Source organism: Cavia porcellus, unplaced genomic scaffold, assembly GCF_034190915.1.
Source record: "Cavia porcellus strain 051 isolate PalLab524CR breed Dunkin Hartley unplaced genomic scaffold, mCavPor4.1 scaffold_24, whole genome shotgun sequence".
NCBI classification, from domain to species: domain Eukaryota; kingdom Metazoa; phylum Chordata; class Mammalia; order Rodentia; family Caviidae; genus Cavia; species Cavia porcellus.
This window is the reverse complement of record NW_026947507.1, coordinates 57,378,052-57,394,828: the sequence shown is the minus strand read 5'-3', so window position 1 is coordinate 57,394,828 and position 16,777 is coordinate 57,378,052.

The window sequence follows — 16,777 nt, the reverse complement described above, 5'->3', positions numbered from 1 at the left end:
TGCTTCATAGCCCGATTACAAACACATCCCGCCACCCTCCATAGCTGCAGGGACTGGGCACCGAGACCGTGAGAAGTCACAGTGCATGGGTTCACACCAGCTGCATGGCCAGCATGAGTGAGTGGCCTCTCTGGACTCCAGGTCCCTACCAGGCCCTGGTCTCTAAATGAGAATCAGTCCTCAGCCAAGCACTGGGGGTGGGGAGATAAGCCAGAGTCTGCCAGAAACAATAGGCTCAAAGGGAGGACTCACAGACGGGACCAAAGCACGGGGAAAGAAGTCTTAGACTCCTCTTCATGCTTCCAAGAAAGACCACAGGGCAATGACCCATCCAGGGGCCAGGCTGGGCAGAGATGCAGGTGTCTATGGGCAAGAGGAAGGGACAGTCTCTGGCCAGCAACCACCCCAAGGTCTATCCACAGGTGGGATGCGAGTGCGAGGAGGACACTGCCCCCCAGTGCTGCAAGGCGTGTGAGGAGCAGATAAATACAGGAGACAGAACCATGAGGGTTATGTGGAAGGGCACAGAGGGGGTCACCTCATGCAAAACTGCGATGCTGGGTCACCTGGCACTCAGCAGGCGGGACCTCTAAGTGGACACCAGCCCAGTAGAGGGAGGAGGCTGGGGACTGAGGGCCCTGTGGGGAGGTGCAGATGCTGATCTCCCAGTCCCTCCCTCCTTCCTCTCTTTCCTCAGTTCCCTCAGTCCTGTCCGTATTGAGGAGAAGTCTTGAGAAGCCACAGAAGGCCCTGCTGAATCTGAGGGAAGAGCAGCAGGAAGAGTCAGGTTACACAGGGAGGAAGAGGATCACAGGGCCCCTCCACCCCTCTCCCAGGTGCAGAAGGATAGAGGCCTAAGAGGAAGCTACACAGGCTGAAGGCTGACCCTGGAGGGGGCCCTGTGGAGCCTGTGCTACGTGGAGCCCTGGGGGCTGACGGGAGCTAGAAAGTTCAAACCCTGAAGGGCAGAGTCCGGCTGAACTGCCAGTATAGGTACGGTCTGTCTGTGGGCACAGGGGGTCTTCCACGGGGTACCAGGGGAAGGCAGCTAGAGGGAGGTAGGGAATCCTCTGTGAGACCAGGTGGTAGCACCGGCCATGAACTCAGAAGCCGGGAGAGTTTCAGCACCTGAAAGAAACAGCTGGATCCTCCGCAGCACACAGGCCCATTCCTGTGGGCTGGGATTCGGTCAGGCAGGTTCAAAGCTCAGTTCTTTCCACTGAAGTCCTGCCTTCTGAGTCCAGTGCATTTGAAACTGCACTGTTAATCAAAATTTCACAGCATCTCTAACCATGTATGACTGGACACTAAAATAAAAGACTGGAAAGGAACAGAAAGGAATGAAGGGCCACAGCTGCCTTGGTTCTAGTGCCAGCTCAGGAGTCCACACCACGCAAGGAGGACAGCGGCTGCCCCAGGGCACCAGTGGAGCCACCAGCTTGGATTGATGGTCATTAAACACCAGAGAGTTTTTCAAGAAGCCAGCCCTGCAGACCTTTGCTTCTGGGAAATTCAGGGGAAACCCTGACCATGTCAAAGCCAGCTTTCCATCTGAGAGGCAGAGGCCGAAGCCACTCCCAAGCCAGCAGAACAAGTGTCCCGGCCTGCAAGCAGCCCTGGGTGCAGCGCCAGCATCAACATCCAAGTACGCATGTGTACACATACATGTGTACACTATATATGTGTGCAGTGTCTATACACACACACATACTTTCACACACCACACATATACATACACACCACACTCATATCCTCACACACAACACACATATACCCATAACATACACTCCACGTGCTCTCATACACATACTCACACATGGACACACTACACACACCACACACTTTCTCTCTCTCTCTCTCTCTCTCTCTCTCTCTCTCTCTCTCTCTCTCTCTCTCTCTGTCACACACACACACACACACACAGAACAAGTCCCTCATTTGTGTGAAAGGTCTGACCAGCACCTTTGCCCTGCTGGCCCATCCACCCCAGCAATCATCCCTGAACTGGAAGACCTTCAGTTTAGCTGTGCGTGTGTTACAGGCCACATATTTTATGTCACAGATTCTACCAAGCAGAGCTGCCCTCCACCCACAGTCGGAGGCCTCGGGCCCTCGAACCTTGGTGATCTGTTCTCTGCTGTCCCCTGAAGGGAGTGAAGGGAAAACCCTTAACAGGGAGATAAAGACAGGCCCTGCCCCAAGCAGAAGGCTGTGGATACATCATTGGCCTTGGGCTCCAGCCTCCCCCAGCCACCAGCCCAGAAGACAACCATGGAGGGCCAGGCCTAAACCTGGAGCTTTGGGAGCCATGGCAGGTGTGTTTACACCAGCAAATCACTGGCAGATGAACTTTGTGTACCTGCACTTCTGAACCTCCTCTTGGCCCAGATACAAAACCTCACTAGGAATCTGCAGAGCAGTCAGGGCTCCTAGGGCTTGTTGCTTGAGAGCAAAAACAGAGGCTGATTTCACGCCTGATCAACCAGCCGAACCTGTTGCTTGCCCTCCTGTGAGACCGCTCTGTGTGCCAGGTTCCACACAGGTGCCCTTGCTGCCCTCTCCTTCTTTTCCTCTGGGTCCTTTACAGCCAGGCATCCCGAGAAAGCCACGTAAAGGCCACCTTATCCAGGGCTTGAAATTCAACTTCCCATTCTGTCTACGTGGGCCAGGACCACTGCCCTCTCTCCTTTCTGTCCAGCTGCTGCCTGGAGCTCCTGGTTGCAAAGCAGATTCTGCTGTACCCAGCTTAGAGAAAACCTTCTCTCAGGGGTGTTAGGCATCTTCCCAGGTCAGGGCAAACCCAGGCACGGAGGTCCGCCTTGAGGACAGCCAGGCTCAGCCCCACGCAAGCTCTGCAGTGAGGACCCCCAGGGTCTCCCTGAGAGCTCTGCAGCCTCCTCCCTCAGCTGCATGCAGCAGGAAGCTGAGTCTCCCATGCTATCAGCTTAGTTTGAGAAAGGTGGATGGACTCTAGCTCCTGCGTTAGGGAGCCAGGACCCAGGGGGAATGTCCCTGAGTGGGGACAGGCCAGGTAAGAGATAGCAGCTGAAGCATGGTGTGGCCTTCACAGCACCAGCCTCATCTCTCTTGGAAACACTTGGTTCACAGCAAGAGCAGATTTACAGGATGATACCAAAGGGATCTGCTGGATTGGAGTGAACAGAGGACCACAGAACAAGCTCTGACTTCACATAAGTGCATCTCCCCCTGCTGCATGCAACTGAGATTCCAGATGAAAGCATCTCCTGCAGCCTGATTGATTTCTCATCTGGCTACCTTGAGAGCTTTGTGATACCACATCAAATAGAAGCCTCCTTCCTCTGTCAAGGTGTCTATCCTGCACGAATGTCTGCTTCTATTTTCATGCCCCTCTTCTGCCCCTGAGAAAAGTAATGTTTTTCAAAATTGTGCTCAGAAATCAGGCCAGTCCATAAATCAGAGGAAGAGCCCTGGGAAATAGTTATGCCCGTCAGATGTCTGGGTTAAACTGGAAGTGAATGAAAAATGTAACTGAAGTACTTTGTAGGATCTTAGTAATGCTTGTGAATTAAAATGTGCCCACCTCCGCTAATGGCATATCATCAGCTAAACAGACAGACACTACCGGTAATCTCACTATAGCCAGGAATGAGAAAGGCACATCAGTAACTCCACACTGCTTAACATTGTTCTGGAAACTGAGTGCTAATGAAATTAGGTAAAATTACAGATGATCGGACAGAGAGGGGGAAAACTAGGAAGAATCAGCATTTGCTTACGGTATGATTATATCCCCCCAAAACTAAGACATGAATCATTTTGCAAAGATTAATAAATCAATGGCTTGACATGCCAAGAAAACTGATTAAGAGGTACAATGGGAGGAACCTTCATTTATAATAGAAACAAAAAACGTAATAGGACAAAAATATAAAGAGAATAAGTTAAAAGCATATATATAAATTTTATGAGGACAGAAAGCAAGGCATAAAAAGCATACATTATTCTTTGTGAAAAATCCTTCATGAACAAGTGAAAACCCATACTACATATCCTCTTGGTTACAAAGATGTTGTTTTCTTAAGTTAATCCACATTATTTAAAGTGAGTGAAAATACTGCCAGGAAGTTTTTTAAACTAAAATTCAGAAGTAAAAACATCTTGATAAATTCCTAAAATCGTAAATAACAGGGGATCTTATCTCTGCTCAGATAGAAAGATAACAATAGCAAAGGTTAATAAAAATTAAAATAAAAACATTATAACATGACAAACACTTGGTTTTTAGGTAACAAAATAGAGAAATATAGTAAATCTTCTGCTTACAAAAGGGATGTGCACAAAATTAGAAAGAATGAGGAAGTGTGATCAAAACGTGTTATGTGCATCCTGAGAAATGAATAGGCATATATATATATATATATATATATATATACACACACACACACAAATGTGACGGGAACGATAAAGACAGTGTAGCAGTGTGCTGTTCTGTAGTTTCAGCCCACATGTAGGTAATCTAATGCTAACATTTCCTATCTTATGAACCAGAGTATCTCATGGAAATATGAGCCACCACTATTGTCTCAAGAAATGGAATTGCTGAATGGGCCAGTGGTAAGGAAAGCCTGCCAGGTCCTTGGAAATGACCACCCCGGAGCCACACTGTGACCATCTCCAGGAACCTGCTCTCTACCCTCAGAGAGCCTGGATGTCTGTGCCACATCCAGTGAAGTTACAGAGACTGATGAGAATCTGCCTGGGCCAGTGAAATTATTGTGTCCTGAGTTCTAAGTCTGGGGTTTACCCTAAAGTAGTCTCTGTGGCATGTGACCCTTCACATTTGTAAACACATGTACAAAACAGCTTTAACAAATCATGAAAAAAATAAGTCCAAAATATGCTTTAAATAACCATCTATAATTAAGTAGCATTTATCACATGAAATTGAGAAATCATAAATGTTTTTAAAAACCTACTGAATATAGTACATCAATTAAAGTGAAATATGACTCCATCCCAAGTACCAAAAACAAGTAAAATATGATAAAATATAGTTAAGATTAATCTTCTTTAAGCATTCCAAAGCAGGCAGACACTAGCATCATTCCTGATTTTGAAAGAACTAGTAAACTGCAATGAAAACACTACCTAAACATTGCAAAGATAAACATCCAGCCTTTTAAATGACAGTGAAACACTGGAAGCATGGAATTAAAAAGCAGACAAGACAGAGAGGCCATTCGGCATGCTTACGTGACCAATCTGTAAACTTAATCCACAAATTATATGCTATCAGGGTACGACATTACAGTATTTATAAAGTATAGGAGTAGGTGATTTTAATTTCTGAGAAAATCAATAAAACTATTTGAATCATTTTATTCAGTAAATCAGGTAAGTACGAAAAATAGCTTTCCTTTGTAACAGTGAAATGCAGTATCATATATATGTATACATGGGGGAATCACAGCAGCTGTGCACTGTATAAAATGGTACAGATGTTCCTTAATTATCTCTACAAGTCCTAAATGAAGAGTCCTACAAAACATTTCAGTATAAAATAAATCAATTCCCCACTTAAAAGTAAATATAGTACAAAATTAGGAGAAGCTATTTCCTTTTATTGCAGAGTAAACATTTTTAAACAAAAGCAAAAATATCTAAGGGACAAGTAATATACTTTACTGTATAAAATTGTTAAACTTTAACATGCAAAATATACCATGTCATTGATATTTTCAGCATAAATCATTCTTATAAATCATGAGACCGAGCAACAGAAAAATGACCAAAGGAAAAGAAAAAAATATGTGCTCAAAAATATATTTAAAAATTCAACCTTGATGAAACATCAAGAATAGAAAAGTAATACACAAATACCATTTTCTTCTCATAGGTTGCCAAAATATTTGTAAAAACTAAAGTGTGAAATAGAGATACCGCCAGTGAATATGAAATTTTGCATGCCTTTATTGAACAAAATTCAGTTACTAGATTTGAAGTGAAATAAAATCCATACCGACTCATTTCAGGGCTAACTCCATTTTCTCAGGACATTTTTTTAGAAACACAGTCAACAATGAAGTACTAACTTTGCACAGGCAGAGAAGAAGGGGCGCCAGGAGGCCAGGGCTGCTGGTCTCGGGAGCCAGAGAGCAGGTACCCAGAGCCAGCACTGAGAGTTGGGTGGTCTGCTTAGGCCTCTGCACCAGGTGGCCAGATGTGGCTGGTGATTCGAACCAGGGTCAAAGCTGCCGATTCCCAGTACCCCTGGCTCTGTCTCCCACCGGGCGCCCTCCGGTGTCCACAGACACAGCAGGCAGTTGATGTACCCGAAGTATACAAACCACTCAGCCCCAGCGTCTGTCTGTGCAGAGCTGAAGGTCAGATGTGATCAAATCTGACCTCAGAACCGTGGCTTTTTCACATCTGGAAATTACCTGCCACAGGAAACAAAGCGAGGCTTTGTAGCTCTGTGCTGGCCTGCATGCTCTGGGTGACTGAGATCCTGGGTGTGACATCAGCACCATGTCAAAAAGATGTGGTGCCCTGGGTGCAATGCCAACCTGACCAGCTCTGAGACCAGCCTGGGGACCCAAGGGGCTCACTGTGTCTGGAGGTCCAAAGGCCCGGCCTCGGGGTCTAGGTCTGGTTTTGCACCCCTTCGTCTCTACCTCTGTTCCCTGCTCTGCTTCCAACCCCCAGGAAGTGAGATACTGGCTCCACCACACCCTTCCACCATAATGTTGATGCCTCGGAGCTGCTGACCAGGGACTGAATCCCTAGAAACCCTTAGTAAATCAACCCTCTCCTCAGGTGTAGGTGTACTGTATTATGTCTCAGTGACAGGGAAGCTGGGTGTTACAAAAGGAGAAGGGAAAAGGACTTAAAGCTCAGTTACCAGTGAGGCACAGAATACAGACACCAGTAACCCTGAGGATGGGTAGGGAGAAACCACAACAGTCCTGCTGATTGGTGCAGTGAGTGCAGCTTTCAGTGCTGTTGCTATAACTTAGAGCTTGAATGTCCCCCAAAGGCCATGGTCACAGAATGACTATTTTAGTTACTTTTCTCTCATTGTTGAGACAAAATACCCAACACTCAAAGTTAGGGAAGGAATGGTTTATTTAGCTCACAGTTTGTAGAGGTTTCAGTCCATAGTCAGCTGGCCCCGTAGTAGGGTGTCATGGCAGAGGGCAACAGTTCATGGTGCTAGGAGAGAGAAAAGCCAGTAAGAGCAAAGAGGGGAGGAGCAAGTCTCTTCTCCCTCCTGTTGTGTACAGGCTCCTCACCCAAGGCAGATCCCACATCCTAAAGTATAGAACTGCAGAGTAGGTTAAGCTTCTAAACTTCTCAAGTTGACACTATGTACCAACCATTACTGAAGTGCTGCTGGGAGAGGGCAGAGCCCTTATGAAGCAGGATTTCCAGAGAGCCTCAGTGCAGGGGGCATCTCCTCCCCTGGCCCCCTGCCCAGCTGCTGGTGGTTCTGCTCCACTGTGTACTCCTTTCCTGACACCTGACACAGGTCCACAAGCAATAGCCCCAACTGCGTGGGGGCTGTACCCATCAAAACTGTGAAAGATTCTGGAGAAGAAAAAGCAGGAAAGACATAGATCCCCTTGACCCAGGAAGAAACTAAAGTGAGAATTGAAGCCCACAGAAAGAATTTTTAAAAAAGGAAAACCTGAACAGAGGAAGGTGGTAGCTGGCGTTGCCTTCACCAGAGCCGGTCCCACTGAGCCAGAAGCACTGTTGGAACCCAGAGATGCACGGGCACAGTGAAGCTGGTGGCTGGCAAGCCTGAAGGCCTTGGTGGGGAGATGTGATAGCAAAGGGGAGCAGCCAGCCCGAGAACTGCACTGGCTGGGGTGCCCAGCTCACACGGTTGCAACTCAACAGGCTGACTGGGTTCCCGTCACTTCGACTCGCTGGAGCCATGGTTGTGCTGAAGTGCAGGTACACTGAAGTCGGAGATCAGTGAGACCAGTGGAGAGCAGAGCCAGGAAAGGACCTGCATTGACATGCGTGAGTGCTAGGAACAAAACCCTTCCACAGGAAAGGGGATGACATTTTGGAACCAGGCAGGACTGGCAGAAACAAAGTACTGCAGAGACTTCAGTTCCCTTCCCAGACAAGATTGGTGGAGTGTATTGGCATGGGTCATGCCCCTGACTGAGACCCAATAAGTTGTCCCAAACCAGTTCCCTATGGTACACACTAATGCAGTGAAGGCCTCAGCAGGTTGACTAACCCGGAGAGCAGGGGCCAGCATACGCTGCTCCTGTTTGTACCACAATAGCACACTGGAGAGGGCAGGATCACCTAGCCAGCATACTTCAGAAGAACCATAACCAACAAAGAAGGAGACGGGGGCCTCCTTTATATGCCTATATTGCAGAAAAAAAAAAATATGAGAAGAGGAAGCAACAAGAAAAAGTCTCCAGCCCCCAATGCTAGAAACACTGATCCAGGAAAGGCAAATACAAAAGAGATTGAGGACAGCAAACATGCAATATCAGACACAGCATCAGTGGACATAAAGAAATATCTTCGGGACCTCATGGATGAGATCAAAAGTGAAATATTTAACCAAGTAAAGCAAGATATAAATAGATTAATAAAAGAAATGCTAAGCACCTCTCAAGAAGACACAGATGGAAGAATGGAGGAGCACAAAAAAAGGAGAGAATCATTTGACGAAGAATATAAAGAAAACATAGAATACATGAAGGAAATAAAAATTCCATTGAAACCTGCTTGAAAGAAACTAAGGATAGATTATCCAAACTGGAGGACCGGTTTGCAATGTGGGATTAGGAAAGGAAAAACTTCTTAAAAATAACAAGGAATCAAGCAGTAACAATACAAAGGCTAGAAGATGGCAAGAGGATCTATAACTTGAGAATAAAGAATGTAAATGAAGAAGCAGGGGTACAAACAAAGGAGCTACAAAGGTTATTCACAGAAATAATTAAGGAAAACTTCCCAAACATAGGAAAAGGAAATGATTATGAGGCATACAGAACTCCAGCCACCTACAACCAAAACAGAGCCATACCCGAGCATATAATAATCAAAATCCCATAAATTCAATATAAGAACAGAATATTAAAAGTGTTAGATACAAGAAACAGATCACCTATAAAGGAAGGCCCATCAGAATAACAGTAGACTTCTCAACCCAAACCATCAAATCAAGAAGAGCCTGGAGCAGAATATTCTAAGCTCTGAATGAAAATAACCTCTAGCCCAAAATGATATACCCTGATAAACTGTCTCTAAAAATTAATGGAGAAACAAGATGCTTTCAAGAGAAAGAGGAACTGGGGAAATTCACAACCACCAATCCAACTCTACAGAGAATACTGCAGGGCATTCTAGTGAAAGAGAAAAGTACCAGGATTCCAGGAACAGTGGCAGAGAGGCCTCAATGAATGGAGTAGAAAGCAGAATGAAGAAGACAAGCAGACAACTAATGGCAGAAAAAGAGCATGACAGAAATGAGGCCGAGAAGGTTGATTATAATCTCTAATATAGATGGCCTTGATACACCTAATTAAAAAAAGGGAATCTCAGATAGAGTACATCAAGAGGCAGGGTCCACTGAGATGCTCTTTATAGGAAATATAATTAACCCAAAAAAGGGTATATGGACTGAAAATCAAATATGAGAAAACAATGCTCTATGTGACAGAGAACCAGAGAGTAATAGGAGCAACTAGACCAGTATTTGTGGATAGGTTGGAAAGACAGGCTTTAATGGATAAGGGAATACAATTAGAGATCAAGTCCAGGAGAGAGAAGGTTTGGAACCACTTAGGTATAAATAGCAGGTTGCCCCTCAATTTAAAACTGGGGGTGTTGGTGAGACCCAAAAATGCACAGTGCACCCTGGGGAAGTGAAAAGGGAGGATAGTCTTTAAAAAGATGGCAGAAGATATTGTTAATAGTATATCAAGAATTTTTTTTTGGCTTTCCCATATTTATTTATTTATTTTTATTTAAAGAGAGAAGAAAAAAAAAGAAAGGACATAAAAAAGCAATGCAGTAAAAGGGTACAAATAATACCGTATTTCTAGAAAAAAATATATACAGTATGAAATCACCAGTTAACAGGCTACACATTATCTTCCCAGAAACAGTTGTCCATATCAGTAAATTAAAGCATATAAAGTGAACATTCATACAGTGGAATTGGAAACAGTTCCATCCAATGATCCAACAGAAGCTCAGTTATATGGTTTTCCATCCTACACTCTTGAACATAACTGGGGTTATATCCCTTAGTCCACCTTACTTTCCTCTCTTTTTTATAGTAACAACTAGACTTTTAGGGTTTTATTACTCTCATGGTTCTTATTACTTTTTTGAAGAGAATAAAAACAAATGTGACTAAGCAAAACAGAGTCAGTTAGAACAGAAGGATGGGCATAGCACGTGATGCAAAAATAGAATAGCAGGTGATCAAAAGTGGTTACCATTGTGCCTCTTGCTATTTTCAAATTGAGTTGTCTATATTATCAGGTATAATAGAATTGATCAAAACAATATGGAACAAAACCAATAAAATCTACACTGAGGACCTTACAGGACTTCAAAAAAAAAAAAAAAGGATGATAGTCAATCCGTATTGGGCATCATAGTATATCTTATTGCCTTCAAAGTGATTGCCTATACCTTCAAACTTGATACTATCAAACAAAATAGAATATATAATAATCAGACAGAGCAAGATGGGGAGAGCAATACTGGGGTTCAAGTCAGGTTAATAGGACAACAAAAAAGTTACTAAAATATGTCCCATTATTCTTTAATTTAGTTTTCCCTTAATTAAAAGAAATGAGAGAAAATAGATTAATTAAAAAATAGGGGGAAGATTGAGATAAGAGAGGATATTGTAATAGAACAATGCAGGGCAGAAGCGAGAAATTCAAGCATCATTGTGTTTCACCCCTAGATAATCTAACATAATAGTAGTCAACACAGTGCCTCTTTCCTTAAATTATTTGAGTGTAACTTTGTGTGCTATAATATCAAGCGTATCTAGACAGTGTGAAGCCTTTCAAGAGAATGCAAGAATTACAGGGTATTTAGAACCTGCTAATAGAAAACAAAAAATGGTTTCTATATTATCTCTTTGTCTATAAAGAGTTTTGTTTATACTATAGCATATAGTGAAATATAGTAAGATACCACATGTTAAAACCAGTGGAAACAGATGTACTACAGCTTGATGGGACTTTAAAACAAGACAATATTAAATCAGCACTAGCTTTTATGTTGTGTTGCTTTCTTCAAAATAGCTATTTGTGCTATCATAGACACTAAAATCGAACAACCCAGGTTAAAACCATTGTGGTTAATGAGTGAAAACATTATATGGCTTCAAACCAATATGATTGGGAATCTTGATTACCACATACTTCTATGTATTCTTATCATTTCTTACACTAGCGAAACTATTTGGTATTTATACATGTGAGTTTGATTTATTTCACTTATGAGTATAGTCTCAAGCTGCGTCCATTTATTTATAAATGTCTCAATGCGGTCATTCTTTATAGCTGAGTAGTACTCCATTGTATAAAAATACCACAACTTTTTTATCCATTCTTCAGTCGATGGACACTTAGGTTGTTTCCAAGATCTGGCTATTACAAATTGTGCTGCTATAACCATAGGTACACATATATCACTGTGGTATGATGCTTTCAGTTCTTCTGGGAATATGCCTAGAAGTGGAATAGCTGGGTCATATGGGGCTTCCAGTCCTAGTTTTCTGAGAAATCTCCAGACTGACCCCCCACAATGGTTGCACTAGTCTACACTCCCACCAACAGTGCAGGAGAGTTCCTTTTTCCCCACAGCCTCTCCAGCATTTGTTGTTGGTTTTCTTGATCTTGGCCATTTTTTCAGGAGTGAGATGAAATCTCAGTGTGGTTTTGATTTGCATTTCTTTAATGACCAATGATGATGAACATTTTTTCATATATTTATTTGCCGTTTGTATTTCTTCATCTGAGAATTGTTTATTCATCTCAGATGCCCATTTGTGGATTGGGTCTTTGAATTTTGGGTGTCTGATTTTTTTTAATTCTTTGTATATTTTAGATAGAAATCCTTTGTCTGAGGGGCAGTTCATTAAGATTTTTCCCCAGTTTGTGGGTTTTCTTCTCACCACACTGGAGACTTCTTTTGACGTGCAGAAATTTTTTAATAAGAGGTGATCCCAGTTATTGATTCTGGAAAGTATTTCCTGTACGGTTTGAGTCCTGTTCATGAATTCTTTACCTACTCCTATATCTTCAAGTTTTTTACCCAATTTGTCTTCCAATAGATTTAGGGTTTCTGTTTTAATATTTAGATCTTTGACCCATTTAGATTTTAATTTAGTACATGGTGATAGGCATGGGTCTAGTTTTCATTTTCGACATATGGAGAGCCAGTTTTTCCAGCACCACTTATTAAAGAGACTGTCGTTCTCCCAGTGAACATGTTTGGCCCCTTTATCGAGGACAAGGTAGTTGAGTGTGTTTGCAGTTGTGGGTGTATCTTCTAACCTATTCCACTGATCTTCAGCTCTGTTTTGGTTCCAGTACCATGTTGATTTTACTACGGTTGCTTTGTAGTATAATTTCAAGTCAGGGATTGTGATGCCTCCTGCCTTGCCTTTGCTGCTTAGAACTGTCCTTGCTATTCTAGGTCTCTTGTCACTCCAGATGAATTTTAGGAGTGATTTCTCGAGTTCTATGAGGTATGTTGATGGTATTTTTATCGGGATTGCATTGAATCTGTATAACAGTTTTGGGAGAATGGCCATTTTCACAATATTTATTCTTCCTATCCATGAGCAAGGGATGTTTTTCCATTTTCTGAGATCATCCTCAATTTCATTTTTCAGTGTAATATAATTTTCCCTGTACAGGTTTTTCACTTCTTTCGTGAGAGTAATTCCTAGATATTTCATTTTTTGGGTTGCTAGTATGAAGGGTGTGGTTTCTCTTATTTCTCTTTCTGTGACTTTGTTGTTAGTATATAGGAATGCTATTGATTTTTGAGTATTGATTTTATAGCCAGCTACATTACTAAATTTATTTATTATATCTAGCAGGCTTTCAATGGAGTTTTGGGGATCTTCTATATAAAGTATCATGTCATCTGCAAATAATGATAGCTTAATTTCTTCTTTTCCTATCTTTATGCCTTTTATTTCTCTCTCTTTTCTAATTGCTCTGGCTAGTATTTCCAGTACTATATTAAATAGGAGCGGCGATAAGGGACATCCTTGTCTTGTGCCTGATTTTAAAGCAAAGGCCTTCAATTTTTTGGCCATTTAGAATAATATTGGCTGTTGGTTTGTCATAGATGGCCTTTATTATATTGAGGTTAAGACCATCTATTCCAATTTTCTGCAGGGTTCTTATCATGAATAAATGTTGGACCTTATCAAAAGCTTTTTCTGCATCTATAGAAATGATCATGTGGTTCTTACTTTTGGCTCTATTGATATGGTGTATTATATTTATTGATTTACGTATATTGAACCATCCCTGCATGCCTGGGATGAATCCCACTTGGTCATGGTGTATGATCTTCTTGATGATTTGCTGCATCCTATTTGCCAATATTTTATTGAGGATTTTTGCATCTGTGTTCATTAGGGAGATTGGTCTGTAGTTCTCTTTTTTAGTTGGGTCTTTCTCAGATTTTGGTACTAGAGTAATATTTGCTTCCAGGAATGACTTAGGAAGGATTGCTTCCCTTTCAATTTCATTGAAGAGTTTGAGGAGTGTCGGCATTAGGTCTTCTTTGTATTTCCTGTAGAATTCTGCAGTGAATCCGTTTGGGCCTGGGCTCTTCTTTGTAGGTAAGGATTTAATTACGTTTTTGATTTCATTAATAGAAATTGGGTTATTCAGTAGTTTTACATCTTCATGGCCTAGCTTTGGTACTTCGTATGCTTCTAGGAATCTGTCCATTTCCTCTGTATTATCAAACCTTTGAGAGTAGAGGTTTTCAAAATAGGTGTTGATGATTTTCTGTATTTCTATAGGGTCTGTAGTGATTTCTCCTCTTTCATTCCTTATTGCATGAATTTGAGCTTTTTCTTCCCTTTTTTAAATAAGGTTGACTAGGGGCTTATCAATTTTATTTATTCTTTCAAAGAACCAACTCTTTGACTCATTGATTTTTTGGATTTTTTTTTAGTCTCTATTGCATTGATTTCTGCTCTGATTTTTATAATTTCTTTTCTTCTTTTGGCTTTGGGCTTGACTTGCTCTTCTTTTTCTAGATGTTTGAGGTGTAACATCAGGTTATTTATTTGTATTCGTTCTGTTTTCCTGATGTGTGAACTCAGTGCTATAAATTTTCCTCTGAGGACAGCTTTCATTGCATCCCACAGATTCTGGTAAGTTGTATTTGTGTTTTCATTTTCCTGTAGGTAGTGTTTAATTTCTTCTTTGATTTCCTCTGTGACCCACTGATTACTCAAGAGTGTGTTATTCAGTTTCCATGTCTTTGTGGGAATTTTGTAGTATCTTTTATCATTAATTTCTAATTTCAGAGCGCTATGATCCGATAGCATGCAAGGGATGATTTCAACCCTTTTGCATTTATTTAGATATGTTTTGTGAATTAATATATGGTCTATTTTAGAAAATGACCCACGTACTGCTGAGAAGAATGCATATTCTTTTGTTGTTGGGTGGAATACTCTGTATATGTCTATTAAGTCCATTTGTTCACAAGTGCAATTCACTTCTTTTATTTCTTTGCTGATTTTCTGTTTGGTTGATCTGTCCATTGGTGTCAATGGTGTGTTAAGATCTCCTGTTAGAATTGTGTTACTGCTGATTTGGTTTTTCATTTCTGTTAGTACTTGTTTTATATAACTCGGTGCTCTGGAATTTGGTGCATATATATTTAAGATAGTTATCTCTTCCTCTTGGAGTTTTCCCCTAACCAGTATGTAGCAACCTTCTTTATCCCTTCTGATCATTATTGGCTTGAAGTTCACATTGTCTGCAAACAGAAGAGCCACCCTGCTTTTTTGGGGGTTCCTGTTGCATGAAGTATTGTTTTCCATCCCTTGACTTTCAGTCTGTGGGTATCCTTTTGGGTTAGATGGGTTTCTTGTAGATAGCATATGGTTGGATTTTGTTTCTTGATCCATTCTGCCAGTCTGTTTCTTTTAATTGGTGCATTGAGACCATTTACATTAATGGTTATAACTGTTATATATTGGTTTAGTGTTGACATGTTATCTTTCTGCTGTTGCATCTTTGTCTTTCGGTTCTGTTTAATTGTCTGCTTTGTTTGGTGGTTTTTGGCTAGATGCCTCTAGGCTGTCTTTCAGTATTCTTTGCAGGGTTGGCTTGGTGATCATGTAGTTTTTCAGCTGTTCTTTGTCATGGAAGTATCTTATTTCTCCATCCATTTTGAAGGACAGTTTTGCAGGATACATCAGCCTAGGTTGGAAATCAGTTTCCTTTAGGATCTGAAATACTTCACTCCATGCTCTTCTTGACTTTATTGCTTGTGCTGAGAAGTCTGCTGTGATTCTGATAGGTTTTCTTTTATAGGTGATTTGTCTTTTCTCTCTTACAGCTTTTAATATTCTATTCTTCTGTTTGATTTCTGGGATGGCCATTACTATGTGTCTGGCTGTAGTTTTATTTTGGTTATGGCTATTTGGAGTTCTATATGCTTCACTGATCTTAGTATCGGTTTCCAGTCTCATGTTTGGGAAATTTTCAGCGGTTACTTCTCTAAATATCCTCTTGACATCCTTCATGTTGTTCCCTTTTTTTTCATTTACCCCTATTAACCTTATGTTGTTCCTTTTTGCGTCATCTTGCAGGTGTTGAACTGTTATTTCCTGATTTCTTGTTATTTTTAAAAGATCTTTCCTTTCCTGTTCACTGGCTGCAATCTTGTCTTCAAGGTCTGAAATTCTATCTTCACATTCATTGAGGCAGTTTTTACAACTTTCGATGGAGTTTTTTATTTCCTGTATTTCTCTTTGCATCTGCTTTATATATTCTGTTTGTTTCTTATATTGTTCATCCAGGGATTCTATCTTTTTGTTTATCTCCTCAAGTTTTTTAACTGTGTCTTCTTTAGATATATTCAGCATCTCCTTCATTTCTTTTATCATTTCTTCTTTTACCTGAGAGATTATTTCTAGTTTGATTTCCTTTAAGGCTTCCCAGATTTGCTTCTTTATTTCAGTTACTATTATTTCAGGTATTTCAGGTATGTGGCATATATTTTCTTCTATGCACATGGCTCCTAGGCTTTCCTGGGATGGGCTGGATGTTTGAGATTGCATTTTGGTCTTTCATTTTGTAATTTTCCTATATTTTTGCGCTTCAAGTTTTGTTCCAAGTGAGGTAGAGAAGTCAGCCAGGCTGGGACAGAGGTCCCTGCTCCCTCCTTACTCACTGATTTCGACAGGCAGTAGGATCCTGGGCCCCAGGCAGAGAAAACAGTTCGCTGGCCTTGGGTGGGGTTCCCTGCCTCCACTGGTCTTACTGGACCAACAGGGAGCCGGAGGAACCTGGCCTGCAGGCAAACAGGAGAGTTCCACACCTCCGCTAGACTTACGCGACCCACAGGCCAGTATATCAAGAATTAAAACCCATATTACTTGCTCTGCTTAGATAGATTTTATTCTGTCCCAGCTTGTCTACTTGCAATAGATTTGAGGGCACAGACAGCTATCCCCAAAACATCAGGATATAGCACAGTAACCATCTTTAACTTCCTATTATCTTAATCTGAGCCCTGT